Here is an 11,269-nt window from a genome sequence, read left to right on the forward strand (position 1 = left end):
TATTTAGAAAAGGAAGGAAGTCTATGTCACAATGTTCTGTGATGAAATAGTGGTATTTAGAATAGTGAAAATTAACTTCTCTGTGAAGGCAAGGAGAAAGTACACTGGAAAGAATTAGCATTGAACTCGGCCATGTATGAGCTATCAAGCCCCAAACCAGAACAAGGCAACTGTGTGAGTTTTTAAAAACAGGAAAGATTTTCTGCTCTTGAGCAATAGGATCTAGATTTATTTTTCTATCTGAAATAGTGGCTATTTAAATAATGTTCTAGTCTGATTTTGGTCATCATGGTAAAACTCTCCAACCAAGTGAAATTTAAGCAATGAACAGTTTTGTTTCAGCTTACAAATTACTGTCAATAACTGAGGAAAGTCAGGGCACAAACTCAAGCAAGGAACTTGAAGCAGAAACCATGGAAAATCCTGAGTGCTGGCTTGCTAACAGGCTCATGCTTTCTTATCCATTCCAGGACCAATGCCCAGGGGATGATGTGGCCCACAGAGATGTACCCTCCTTCAATTAATAGTAAACTTTATTTACCACAAGCCAATGTGATCTGGGCAGTTTTCCCTTAGATAATTCTAGACTGTGGAAGGCTGGCATACAAGTTGACAAATAACATAGGATTATGATCTTGGAGAAAGGAAAATAACCAGAGGCTAGAAATATGGTTCACTTGCCAAGCTCTTTGTGTAGCAGGTATCAGGCCCTGGACTCTGTTCCCCACAACCAATTGTATCCATTTAATTTTTTTTATTTTTTTTAATTCAGTATATTCTTTATTTATATTTCAAATGATTTCCCCTTTTCTGGCTCTCCACTCCCCAAAAGTCCCATAAGCCCTCTCTTCCCTCCCCTGTACCCCCATCTACTCCTTCCCACTTCCCTGTTCTGGTATTCCCATATACTGCTGCACTGAGTCTTTCCAGAACCAGGGGGCACTCCTCCTTTCTTCTTGGACATCATTTAATATGTGGATTATGTCTTGGGTAGTTTAATTTTTAAAGAAGTTGACAGTTTCAGTCACCTGGTGATAGAAGGGGAAAGTGAAGGCACTAGAGAAAGTGACAACTGGAGTATAGGAGTATATAGAGATTGGAATTTGTGTGTGTGTGTGTGTGTGTGTGTGTGTGTGTGTGTGTGTATGTGTGTCTGTGATTGTGTGGAGAGAGACAGATAGACAGAGACAGATAGAAATAGACAGACAGAGAAACAGAGAAGGAAATAGAGACAGATACAGGAGACACAGAGACAGAGAGACAGAAGAGAAAAAAAAAACACTAGCTAAAACAATAAATAAAAACAAAACCTAGAATAAAAAATATTTCAAAGGACCAAGATAGAACTCACAAAAAATGAAAACAATTGAACATTTAACACAAAAACACATAGCATGTGATCAGCAGCAGATTAGACAGTGACAAAGAAAGATCAATAAATTCAAAGTGATTATTGAAGGTGTCCACAGTGGAGCACAGAGAGGGAATCTTGAGATTCTTATTTGTGAAGATAAGGAAAAGAGAGAAGTTTCAGCACTTAAGCTTCTCTTCCAGAGAGCCCAAATTCAGTTTACACACTCATATCAGCTCACATTGGCCTGCACCTCTGCCTCCAAGGGACCTGACACCTTCCTTTCACCTCCATGGGATCCACTCATGTGGCACATGCACAAACACATTTAAATAAAAAATAAAATGTTAGTTATCTACAAGTGATCTAATCTTTCATGAAACCCCCAGGTTTCATTTCCATTTGTGGAATGAAATGAAACAACTGCTCATGAAATTCACGAAAGCGTAAGCCTTACTATTAATAAAATGCTGATGTTATCAAGACAGAGTACCTTGGCATAAGGATAAACAAATAGATCAATGGCATAAAAGTCCAGAACAAGCTGTTTAGTTGTGAACAGAAGTTCCGAGAAAACACCACACCTACACTAAATATTCCACAAGATTGGATGACTAATCAGAACTCGGTGGTTGTGGAGAACTGAGATATTGTAAATTCAAAGGCAAAATTATCTCTAGCTATCTTCAGAACCTTTACAGCCACACATTTCTCACCTGTGTCTGATCTAAGGCTCTTTTGATGTTTTAACTGTCAAGAAAACCTTTGGGAATCTATTAACTTAGGAGGCTCTGACATCTTCTAAACCAAAAGCCACAATTGTCATCAGATAGAATCTGAGACTTTGCTATGACCAACCCTACATAATGTTTTCACCTACATACTTAGAAATTGCTCTGACTTCTGACCTTTTATAGTAAGGTGACTGTAAAACTTCATGAGACATTTTCTAAGTCAGAACGTATTATTTGGGGTAACCTGAATCCATATTCTCAGGACATGGACACTTATTTGACTTAAGAATTCTCTTTTACTTCCTTTGAGGTGACAGCTGTATTTTGCATGGTCTCTTGTGGGCCTGTGGAGCAGGCGTGTACCTGTGGAGGAAGCCGGCTGGGTGGGGGAGTCCTTGGTCCTGTCTGGCAGCTGGAGAGATTCCATTGCTGAGGCCTGTTCCATTGCTCCAGCACGGCGGGTTTTGATAAGAAGAAAACATGATTTTAAAGCTTTATTATAGAAAAGTAGGGGGAAAGAAAAAAGATAGAAAAGTAAAGAGAGAAAGAAGAAGTAGAAGAGTGAGAGCTGGTCATGACCACGTGGAAAGAGGGAAAAAGAATGGTGGAGGGGGGAAGGGAGGAGTGGGGAGAGACAAGAGAGAACAAGAGAGAATGGCGAGAGAGAGAGAGAGAGAGAGAGAGAGAGAGAGAGAGAGAGAGAGAGAGAGAGAGAGAGAGAGAAGGGGTCACGCAGTCCCTTTTATAGTGGGCCAGGCTACCTGGCTGTAACCAGGTGACTGTGGGGGGTGGAGTCCAGCCAGAACACAAGGGGCCTGGGGCATGGCCCTAAATGACTGATGGCCACAGGGTTATGCCCAACAGTCTCTGTGATTACTTGTCTTATCTATGAGGACATCTAAGTAGTTTGGTGGATGTATGACACTAGACTTTTCAACATCTGGTGCCGATTGCTATTGCTAAGTAGCCTGGGTGACTACTATTAGGTCCAGATAGTGATAAATTTTCCACTGTGGGTTTTAGGAGGAACACTGCATCAATTTTCTCTTATACTTGTTTCAGTCCTCTTGGCCATTGATCTAAACAAAGTTTCCTATTCTGTTTTCTGTAATTCATTGTCTTAGATTCTTCTCCAGTTGCTATGATAAATTATCCTTCCCCCCCCCCAAAAAAAAATAGCTGAGAGAAGAATGGCTTTGTTTTGGCCCACTGATCAAGGTATAGTCGAACATGGTAGAGAAGCCACAGCAGTAGGAACATGAAGCAATTGATTTCATTGTATCCACACTTAAGAAGCAGAGAAGGATAAATACATGCACAGTGCTTAGTGCTTTTTCTATATGCACAGCCCTGGATTCCCTGCCTGGGAAATGGTCCCATCCAGAATTACTTAACATGATAGAGATAATCCCCCAGGAATAGTCCAACATCTATCTTCCAAATGGTTCTAGTTTCTGCCAAATTGACAACACCAAACATCACATTTCAGAAACTGAGAAAATAATGTTTAAACAGAAAAATAACATCAGATGGCTATAATGGAGTCAGACCAAGAACAGAACAATGAACCTAACATCCCATCTAATAATCAAGTTTCAGCAAAGACCAAAAGAAATATTATCTGTAAATGTAACCACTGCTCCTGTCACAGGCAACATATCTAGTTCACAGGTAGATATTACTTCTATACTCCCTGTGCTTCATGAAGAAAAGTATTAGACAGAATCATGCTAATTATGGCAGGGCACAAGCCAGAGGCACAGTTGTCCCCTTGAGCACTTCCCCAAAGCTCTCATTTCAAGTCCTATGCACATACTTGTTGAGAGTATACCATACTTCACCTGGCTTACTATTTCTCTTGCAAGGACAGAAATCTTATTTCATCAGATTGCAAATACATTCCACAAAGTCAAGATATTTTCAACAGACTTAACCACTAAAGAATGAGGTCAGGCTATTCACTTTGACTTCCCAAATCTCAGCATTGCCTCTTTCATGTACTTCCACAGAACACTGGCTAGAACAAGAGTTACATGAGACTCTTGTACATAAAGTTAGTACAGCTTTATGTTAAATTTTTGATGTTTCAAACAGCTGGGTTTCATGAATGCTGTGATTTAGAACCAAGTTTGAGGAAGTACCAAGCATGAAGCCCAGTAAACAGGATGAATTCAAAGCTGCCTATAGTGACATTTTTTTCAAGAAGCCTGACACACTGTAGCCAGTAACACTGAGCAACTTATAAATGAACTCTGGAGTTGCTGACCCCGCCATACCAGGAATGGAAATTAATACGATGAAAGAAATGTAAAAGAACAGAACAGTCCTAAACAGAATTTTATAAAGTTACACAAACACAGTTATAAAACACAGTTTAGTAAAACTTCAATTTTCAGGTATAGGGGAAGCAAATCTATAATGCAAGCTAACAAAGTACAGTAACTCTAAAGCATTGACCCCCCCACCACCTGCAGGAATGATATACAGTGAATTCAGACATGGAGAAAGTATTAAAGTACAATCAAAACATGCAGGACAGGACATAAAATAGCTTCTGAATAATACATAAAACACGAGTTCTAAAGAAAACACAGGTAAATTCAAATTCAGGCTGTCTTCAGATGCAACCCTGAACATGAAATTTCCTTGCCATTTGATTAATAATTAAATCATTGTGGTGTGAATTCTTGATTCCTTTCTGATTTTAAGCTTAGTAACCTCTTGTCCATCATATGCAGAGAAACCTGCTTACCCTGTAATGAAAATGGAAGGAATGGGCACAGTGGAGTGGTACTTCCATATGGTAGGTCCCATATCCACCCACTTCCAAAAGTCACACAAATATTTCTACACTTACTTGTACAAAAGGAACGTCTAAAAATTTTTCTTTGCACTTGATAAAGTACCTTTTATAGAATACATGTATGCTTATGTGTTTCTTCAGGGGAAATTGCTATTTTTTCCTTAGGCATTTTTGGTATATCTTCTGGGATTCATGTAGTATGATCATTTTTAAAAAACACATTTCTTATGCAAATCAAAACAACCCTAAGATTTCATCTTACACCAGTCAGAATGGCTAAGATTAAAAATTCAGGAGACAGCAGGTGTTGGAGAGGGTGCGGAGAAAGAGGAACACTCCTCCACTGCTGGTGGGGTTGCAAATTGGTACAACCACTCTGGAGAGCAGTCTGGCGGTTCCTCCGAAAACTGGGCACCTCACTTCCAGAAGATCCTGCTATACCACTCCTGGGCATATACCCAGAGGATTCCCCACCATGTAATAAGGATACATGCTCTACTATGTTCATAGCAGCCCTATTTATAATTGCCAGATGCTGGAAAGAACCCAGGTATCCCTCAACAGAAGAGTGGATACAAAAAATGTGGTATATCTACACAATGGAGTACTATTCAGCCATTAGAAACAATGAATTCATGAAATTCTTAGGCAAATGGATGGAGCTAGAGAACATCATACTAAGTGAGGTAACCCAGACTCAAAAGGTGAATCATGGTATGCACTCACTAATAAGTGGTTATTAACCTAGAAAACTGGAATACCCAAAACATAATCCACACATCAAATGAGATACAAGAAGAAAGCAGGAGTGGTCCCTGGTTCTGGAAAGACTCAGTGAAACAGTATTTGGCAAAACCAGAACGGGGAACTGGGAAGGGGTGGGAGGGAGGACAGGGGAAGAGAAGGGGGCTTACGGGACTTTCGTGGAGTGGGGGGGGGGGCTAGAAAAGGGGAAATCATTTGAAATGTAAATAAATTATATCAAATAAAAAAAAAAGACAAAAAAAAAAAAACACATTTCTTTGTGTGTGTGTGTGTGTGTGTGTGTGTGTGTGTGTGTGCTGTCAGAGTGAAGCAATTAACATTTATGTCAATAGATAATGAGAATCTTGTTATATGTTTAGCTAGCACAGCTGACACCCTGGCCTGGGAAGATGGCTCTGGGAAGCAGGCAGAGGTGCTCATGCACAAGATTGCTGATCTGGGTTTGATCTCCAAAGACCACCAAAAGATGGCAGGAGAGAATCAACTCTACAGAGTTGTCTGTCCATGGTCCTTCACAAGTGGGCTGAGGCACATGTGCCCCAATAAAAAATAAATAATACAGACAGACCGATGGATGATAGGTGATAGGCAGATAGACAGTTGATAGATAGTCTTAAAGAACAGCTAAAATCTACTCATCGTCTATGCATCACACACAACCATTTTATGATCTAGAGTTCTTGTGTGTTAATTTGGCCTCCAGACTCATTCATCCTACAGATCTCTGCTACTCTGAGACAAATTCTCACCTGGAAAGCTGTCTCAACAGTCTTCGTAAAAATGCACTTCTGGGAGTTAAAAGTCTGATACAGCAGGCTCAGTGAGAACCTAAAGAGTGAGTGAGCTTTGGTGTCTCTCTTCCAGAAATTAACTCAACTGAGGCGGAAAATGTGGACTTTGCTGTCAGCACAATGACATCTTCTGCACGTCAGCTTTCCAGAAATCTAACCCTTCCCTCCTTTGCTGGTCACATGCTGTAGGAATTGGCTCTGCAAGATGAGGCTGACATTTGCTCTCTGAACTTCTCCCTACTAAACATCACCTTGCTCTTTGCCTCCACTTGTCATTAGTATGCAAACTAAAGGTACCATGAGCCAGCAGGGTGGAAATGGGCAGTTAGGTAGGCAGTATTCTCTTCCTTCCCATTCTTACTATCAAATATCTGCTACAGCAACAAGGAAGGAAGTCTGATTCTTAGAGCTCAATATTATATCTCTTTTTTATGTATGCCACAAAGGGACTTGCCTGCAGTTTTAACACTGTAAGAATCCCTTTTCTCAGGGCAAAATGTAGTTCAGTTCTGCCCATTTTGAGGATACTGTTAAACTTCCAATGACTTGATGTAGAGACTTCTTAACTAACTTTAAGGCATATTTACATCTATTTATTTTACATAGTATGGACAACAGGGGACAACAGCTTGTGTGGAGGACAGAGGACAGTTTGGGGGAATTGGTTCTCTCTCTCTCTACAGGATTTCCTGGGTCCTGGGAACTCCAACTCAGAATGTCAGGCTCACAAGCAAGCACCCTTACTCTCTGGGTGAAAGAACTAGCTCTTAATCTCACTTCTGTAGACAAAAAACAAAGACCACTGTGGTGATCTTAGAAAAGTATTTAGTCTAGAGATCTTTTATTCTTTTTTAAAATTCAACAAAGGAGCTCTATTAAAATCCCATAATGTGTAAGATATATTTTGATTTTCCACAATAGCAAATGATCTTCTATATTAGCCTCCTCTATTAATCTTTCTTATCTCCTACCCCTTTTCATGTTCCAAATCTCTTACAATACCTCTATTTTACTCTCATTATAGCTTCCAGGTATGACAGAAAATACCTATCTTTAGGGGTCTGTCAGTTTTATAGATGACTTCCATTCAGTTCTGTACATTTTCTTATAAGCAAAGTAATTACATTCTTCTTTATCACTAATAATGCTCTGTTGTAAGTGTATATAACACATTCCTATCATCTATTCACTTATGATTTGAAGCCATTATGATTGGCCTTGACTTTCTCCATAACAAAACTACACTGAATTGTTTTATTACCATCAATAGGGTAAACCCATCAATTATATAAATCATAAAGACTGACTGCAACAAAGGAATGGAGTCCAGGTTATCCCAATTCTAGAAGCAGATCCTTCCTCTTCAGTCTTCTTCAGTTCACTTACTTAAACATGTAGCCAGTCAAGGGACAAGGAATGTGTCCACTCTACTCTTCCTTTGGACACGTCTCTTAAGCTCTTTGATATTTGGGAGGTGGGTGTGTTAGGGGAATAAAGGCAGCTAGAGAGAGGAAGTTGGGACAGATATTATCAATATCCATTGCATACCTGAGTGAAAATTTCAAAAAATAAAAAACCTGTTGGCTTGGGTATGAAAAGAGAGAACAGTTCTGCATTGTTTGTAGGACTCCCTATTGGCACAGACATTATGGGAAATTGTATGGGTACTTTAAAATAATTTATAAAAGAGAATAACCAGAAGTTCTTTTATTTTGCAGGATTAGTTTTAGCTATACTAGGGTTTTTTTATTATTCCATATGAAGTCAAGAATTGTCCTTTCAAGATATTAAAGAATTGTGTTGGAATTTTGATAGGAATTGCATTGTAGATTGTTTTGGGTAAGGTGGCCATTTTTACTGTGTTAATCCTACTGATTCATGAGCAAGGGAGATCTTTCCATCTTCTGATATCGTCTTCAATTCCTTTCTTCAGAGACTTGAAGTTCTTGTTATATAGGTCTGACACTTGCTTTGTTAGAGTTAAACCAAGATATTCTATATCATTTGTGCTATAGTGAATGGTGTTTCTTCATTGTCCTAAATTTTCCTAATTTCTTACTCAGCCCACTTCTCATTTGTATAAAGAGGAGCTACTGATTTTTTGAGTTGATTTTATATTAAGCCACTTTGCTGAAGGTGTTTTTCAGCTGTAGAAGTTCTCTGGTAGAATTTTGTGGGTCAGTTATTTACACTATCATATCAACTGTAAATAACCATACTTTGACTTCTTCCTTTCCAATTTCTTTCCTTTTGATCTCCTTTAGTGTAAACATTCCTGTATAATAAAATAACTTCTGGAGGTATAATCATCACTGATTTCAAGCTATATTACTGAGAAACAGTATTTATCCATATCACCAGGCACAAAACTCAAGTCCAAGTGGATTAAGGATCTCAACATAAAACCAGATACACTAAAGCTATTAGAAGAGAAAGTGAGGAATCACCTTCAACCACTGGTACAGGAGGCAATTTCCTGAACAGAACACCAGTGGTTTGGGGCACTAAGATCAATAATTGATAAACGGGACCTCATGAAACTGCAAAGCTTCTGTAAGGCAAAGGACACCATTAATAGGACAAACGGCAGGTTGTAGATTGGGAAAAGATGTTCCCTAACATATTACAGACAGCTAATATCCGAAATATATAAAGAACTCAAGAAATTAAACATCAACAAAACGAATAACTCAATTTAAAAATGGAGTACAGAGCTAGAGAATGCATAACACAGGAATCTCAAATGGCTTAGAAGCACTTGGAGAAATGTTCAACATCCTTAGTCCTCAGGAAAATGCAAATCAAAATGACTCTGACATTCCATTTTACACCAGTCAGAATGGCTAAGATAAAAAACACAAGTGACATCACACGCTGGCAAGGATGTGGAGCAAGGGGAACACTTGTCCATTGTTCATGTCATGGTAGTGAAAACTTGTGCAACCACTTTAGAAATCAATTAGGAAGTTTCTCAGAAATTTTGGCATAGTACTACCTCAAAATCCAACCAATCTTGGTCATTTACACAAAAGATGCTCCACCATAGCCCAGGGGCAGTTGCTTCACTATGTTAATAGCAGCTTTATTTGAAATAGCCAGAAACTGGAAACAATCCAGAGGTTCCTCAACCAAAAAACAAACAAGGATAAAGAAAATATGGTATCCAACCAAAGAGTACACATGGAGTGACCACATATGTAGCATATGTAGCAGAGGATGGCCTTGTCAGGCATTAATGGGAGGACAGGTCCTTGGTCCTGTGAAAGCTTGATTCCCCAGTTTAAGGGAATGCCAGGGCAAGGAGGAAGGAGTGGGTAGGTGGGTGGGTGGAGAGTACCCTCATAGAAGCAGAGGGAGGGATGGGGTATGGGAGAGGAGATAACATGAGAAATAAAGAAATTATCCAATATAAAAGAAAATATGGTACATCTACACAATGGAATACTCAGCTATTAAAAACAAGGACATCATGAAATCTGCAGGCAAATGGATGGAACTAGAAAATATTATCCTGAGTAAGGTAACCCAGAACCAGAAAGACAGACATGGTATCTACTCACTTATAAGTGGGCATTAGCCATAAAGTACAGCATAACTATGTTACAGTTCACAGAAGCTAAGGAACCTAAGGAAAACCTAAAGAAGCTAAGTAACAAGGAGGGCCTAAGGGAGGATGCTTGATTCTCACTCAGAAGGGGAAAAAATAGATAACAGAAGTATATGAAAAGAGGGAATTGGGACTGGAAGAAGGGGTTGGGGAGGAGAACTGGGGGGATCATGTATGGGGAACAGGGGCAGGAGGGGCTTGGATAGAGGAAATTGGTGGGGAGCATCTCTGGGATTAGCAGGCTCCCAGGAGTCTATGGGGTGTCCCTAGCTGAGACTCCTAGCAGTAGGTAATATGGAGACTGAAATATCCATCTCCTACAGCCAGGTGAGACTTCCAGTGGAAGGAGTAAGACATCAACCCACCCACAAAACCTTTGACCCAGAAGTCACCCTGGCTACAAAATGTACAGGGATAAGGATGAAGCAGAGTTTAAGGGAATAGGCAATCAATGGCGGGCTTGACTTGAGACCCATTGCATAGGAGAAAGCCAACCTTAACACTATTAATGATACGCTTGCAGACAGGAGCCTAGCATAACTCTCTCCTGATGTGATTCATTCAAAAGTGGATGGAAACAGGCAGAAACCCACCACCAAACATAATGGAGAACTTAGATAATCCTGTGGAAGAGTTGGGGGGCATAATGAGGGAGCCAAAGAGGTACCGGACACCACAAGAAGACCTACAGAGTCAACTAACCTGGGACCATGGGCAGCTCTCAGAGACTGAACTGCCAACCATAGAAGGTGCAGAGGCTGGGCCTAGACCCTCTACATATTTGTTGCAGATGAGCACCTTGGTCTTTATTTGGGTCCCCTAACAGTTGGAGTCGGGGTTGTCTCTGACACTATTGCTTTTGGGTCCCTTTCCTCTAGCTAGGCTGCATTGTCTGTCATCGGTGGGAGAGGATATACTTAGTTCTGTTGTTACTTGATATGGCAGGGTAGTTGACACCCAGGGCGGGGGCCCTCTTCTCTCAGGAAAAGGGGAAGAATTGGGAGAGGGAAGTGTAAGGATGGAACTGGGAGGGAAGGAGGAAAAGGGCTAGTATCAAGATGTAAAGTGAATAAATAAAAAAAACAAAGAAAGAAAAAACAAAACTACCAAGTTATCTATAAATTCTTCTTTGGAATATGTATACAATGAAGAAAATTATTTCATAAAGACAAATTCCTTGTGGTATCATTCATAAATTGCCAAGTTAGGAAAGTAACT

The sequence above is a fragment of the Apodemus sylvaticus genome, chromosome 1 (assembly GCF_947179515.1).
Source record: "Apodemus sylvaticus chromosome 1, mApoSyl1.1, whole genome shotgun sequence".
NCBI lineage: Eukaryota > Metazoa > Chordata > Mammalia > Rodentia > Muridae > Apodemus > Apodemus sylvaticus.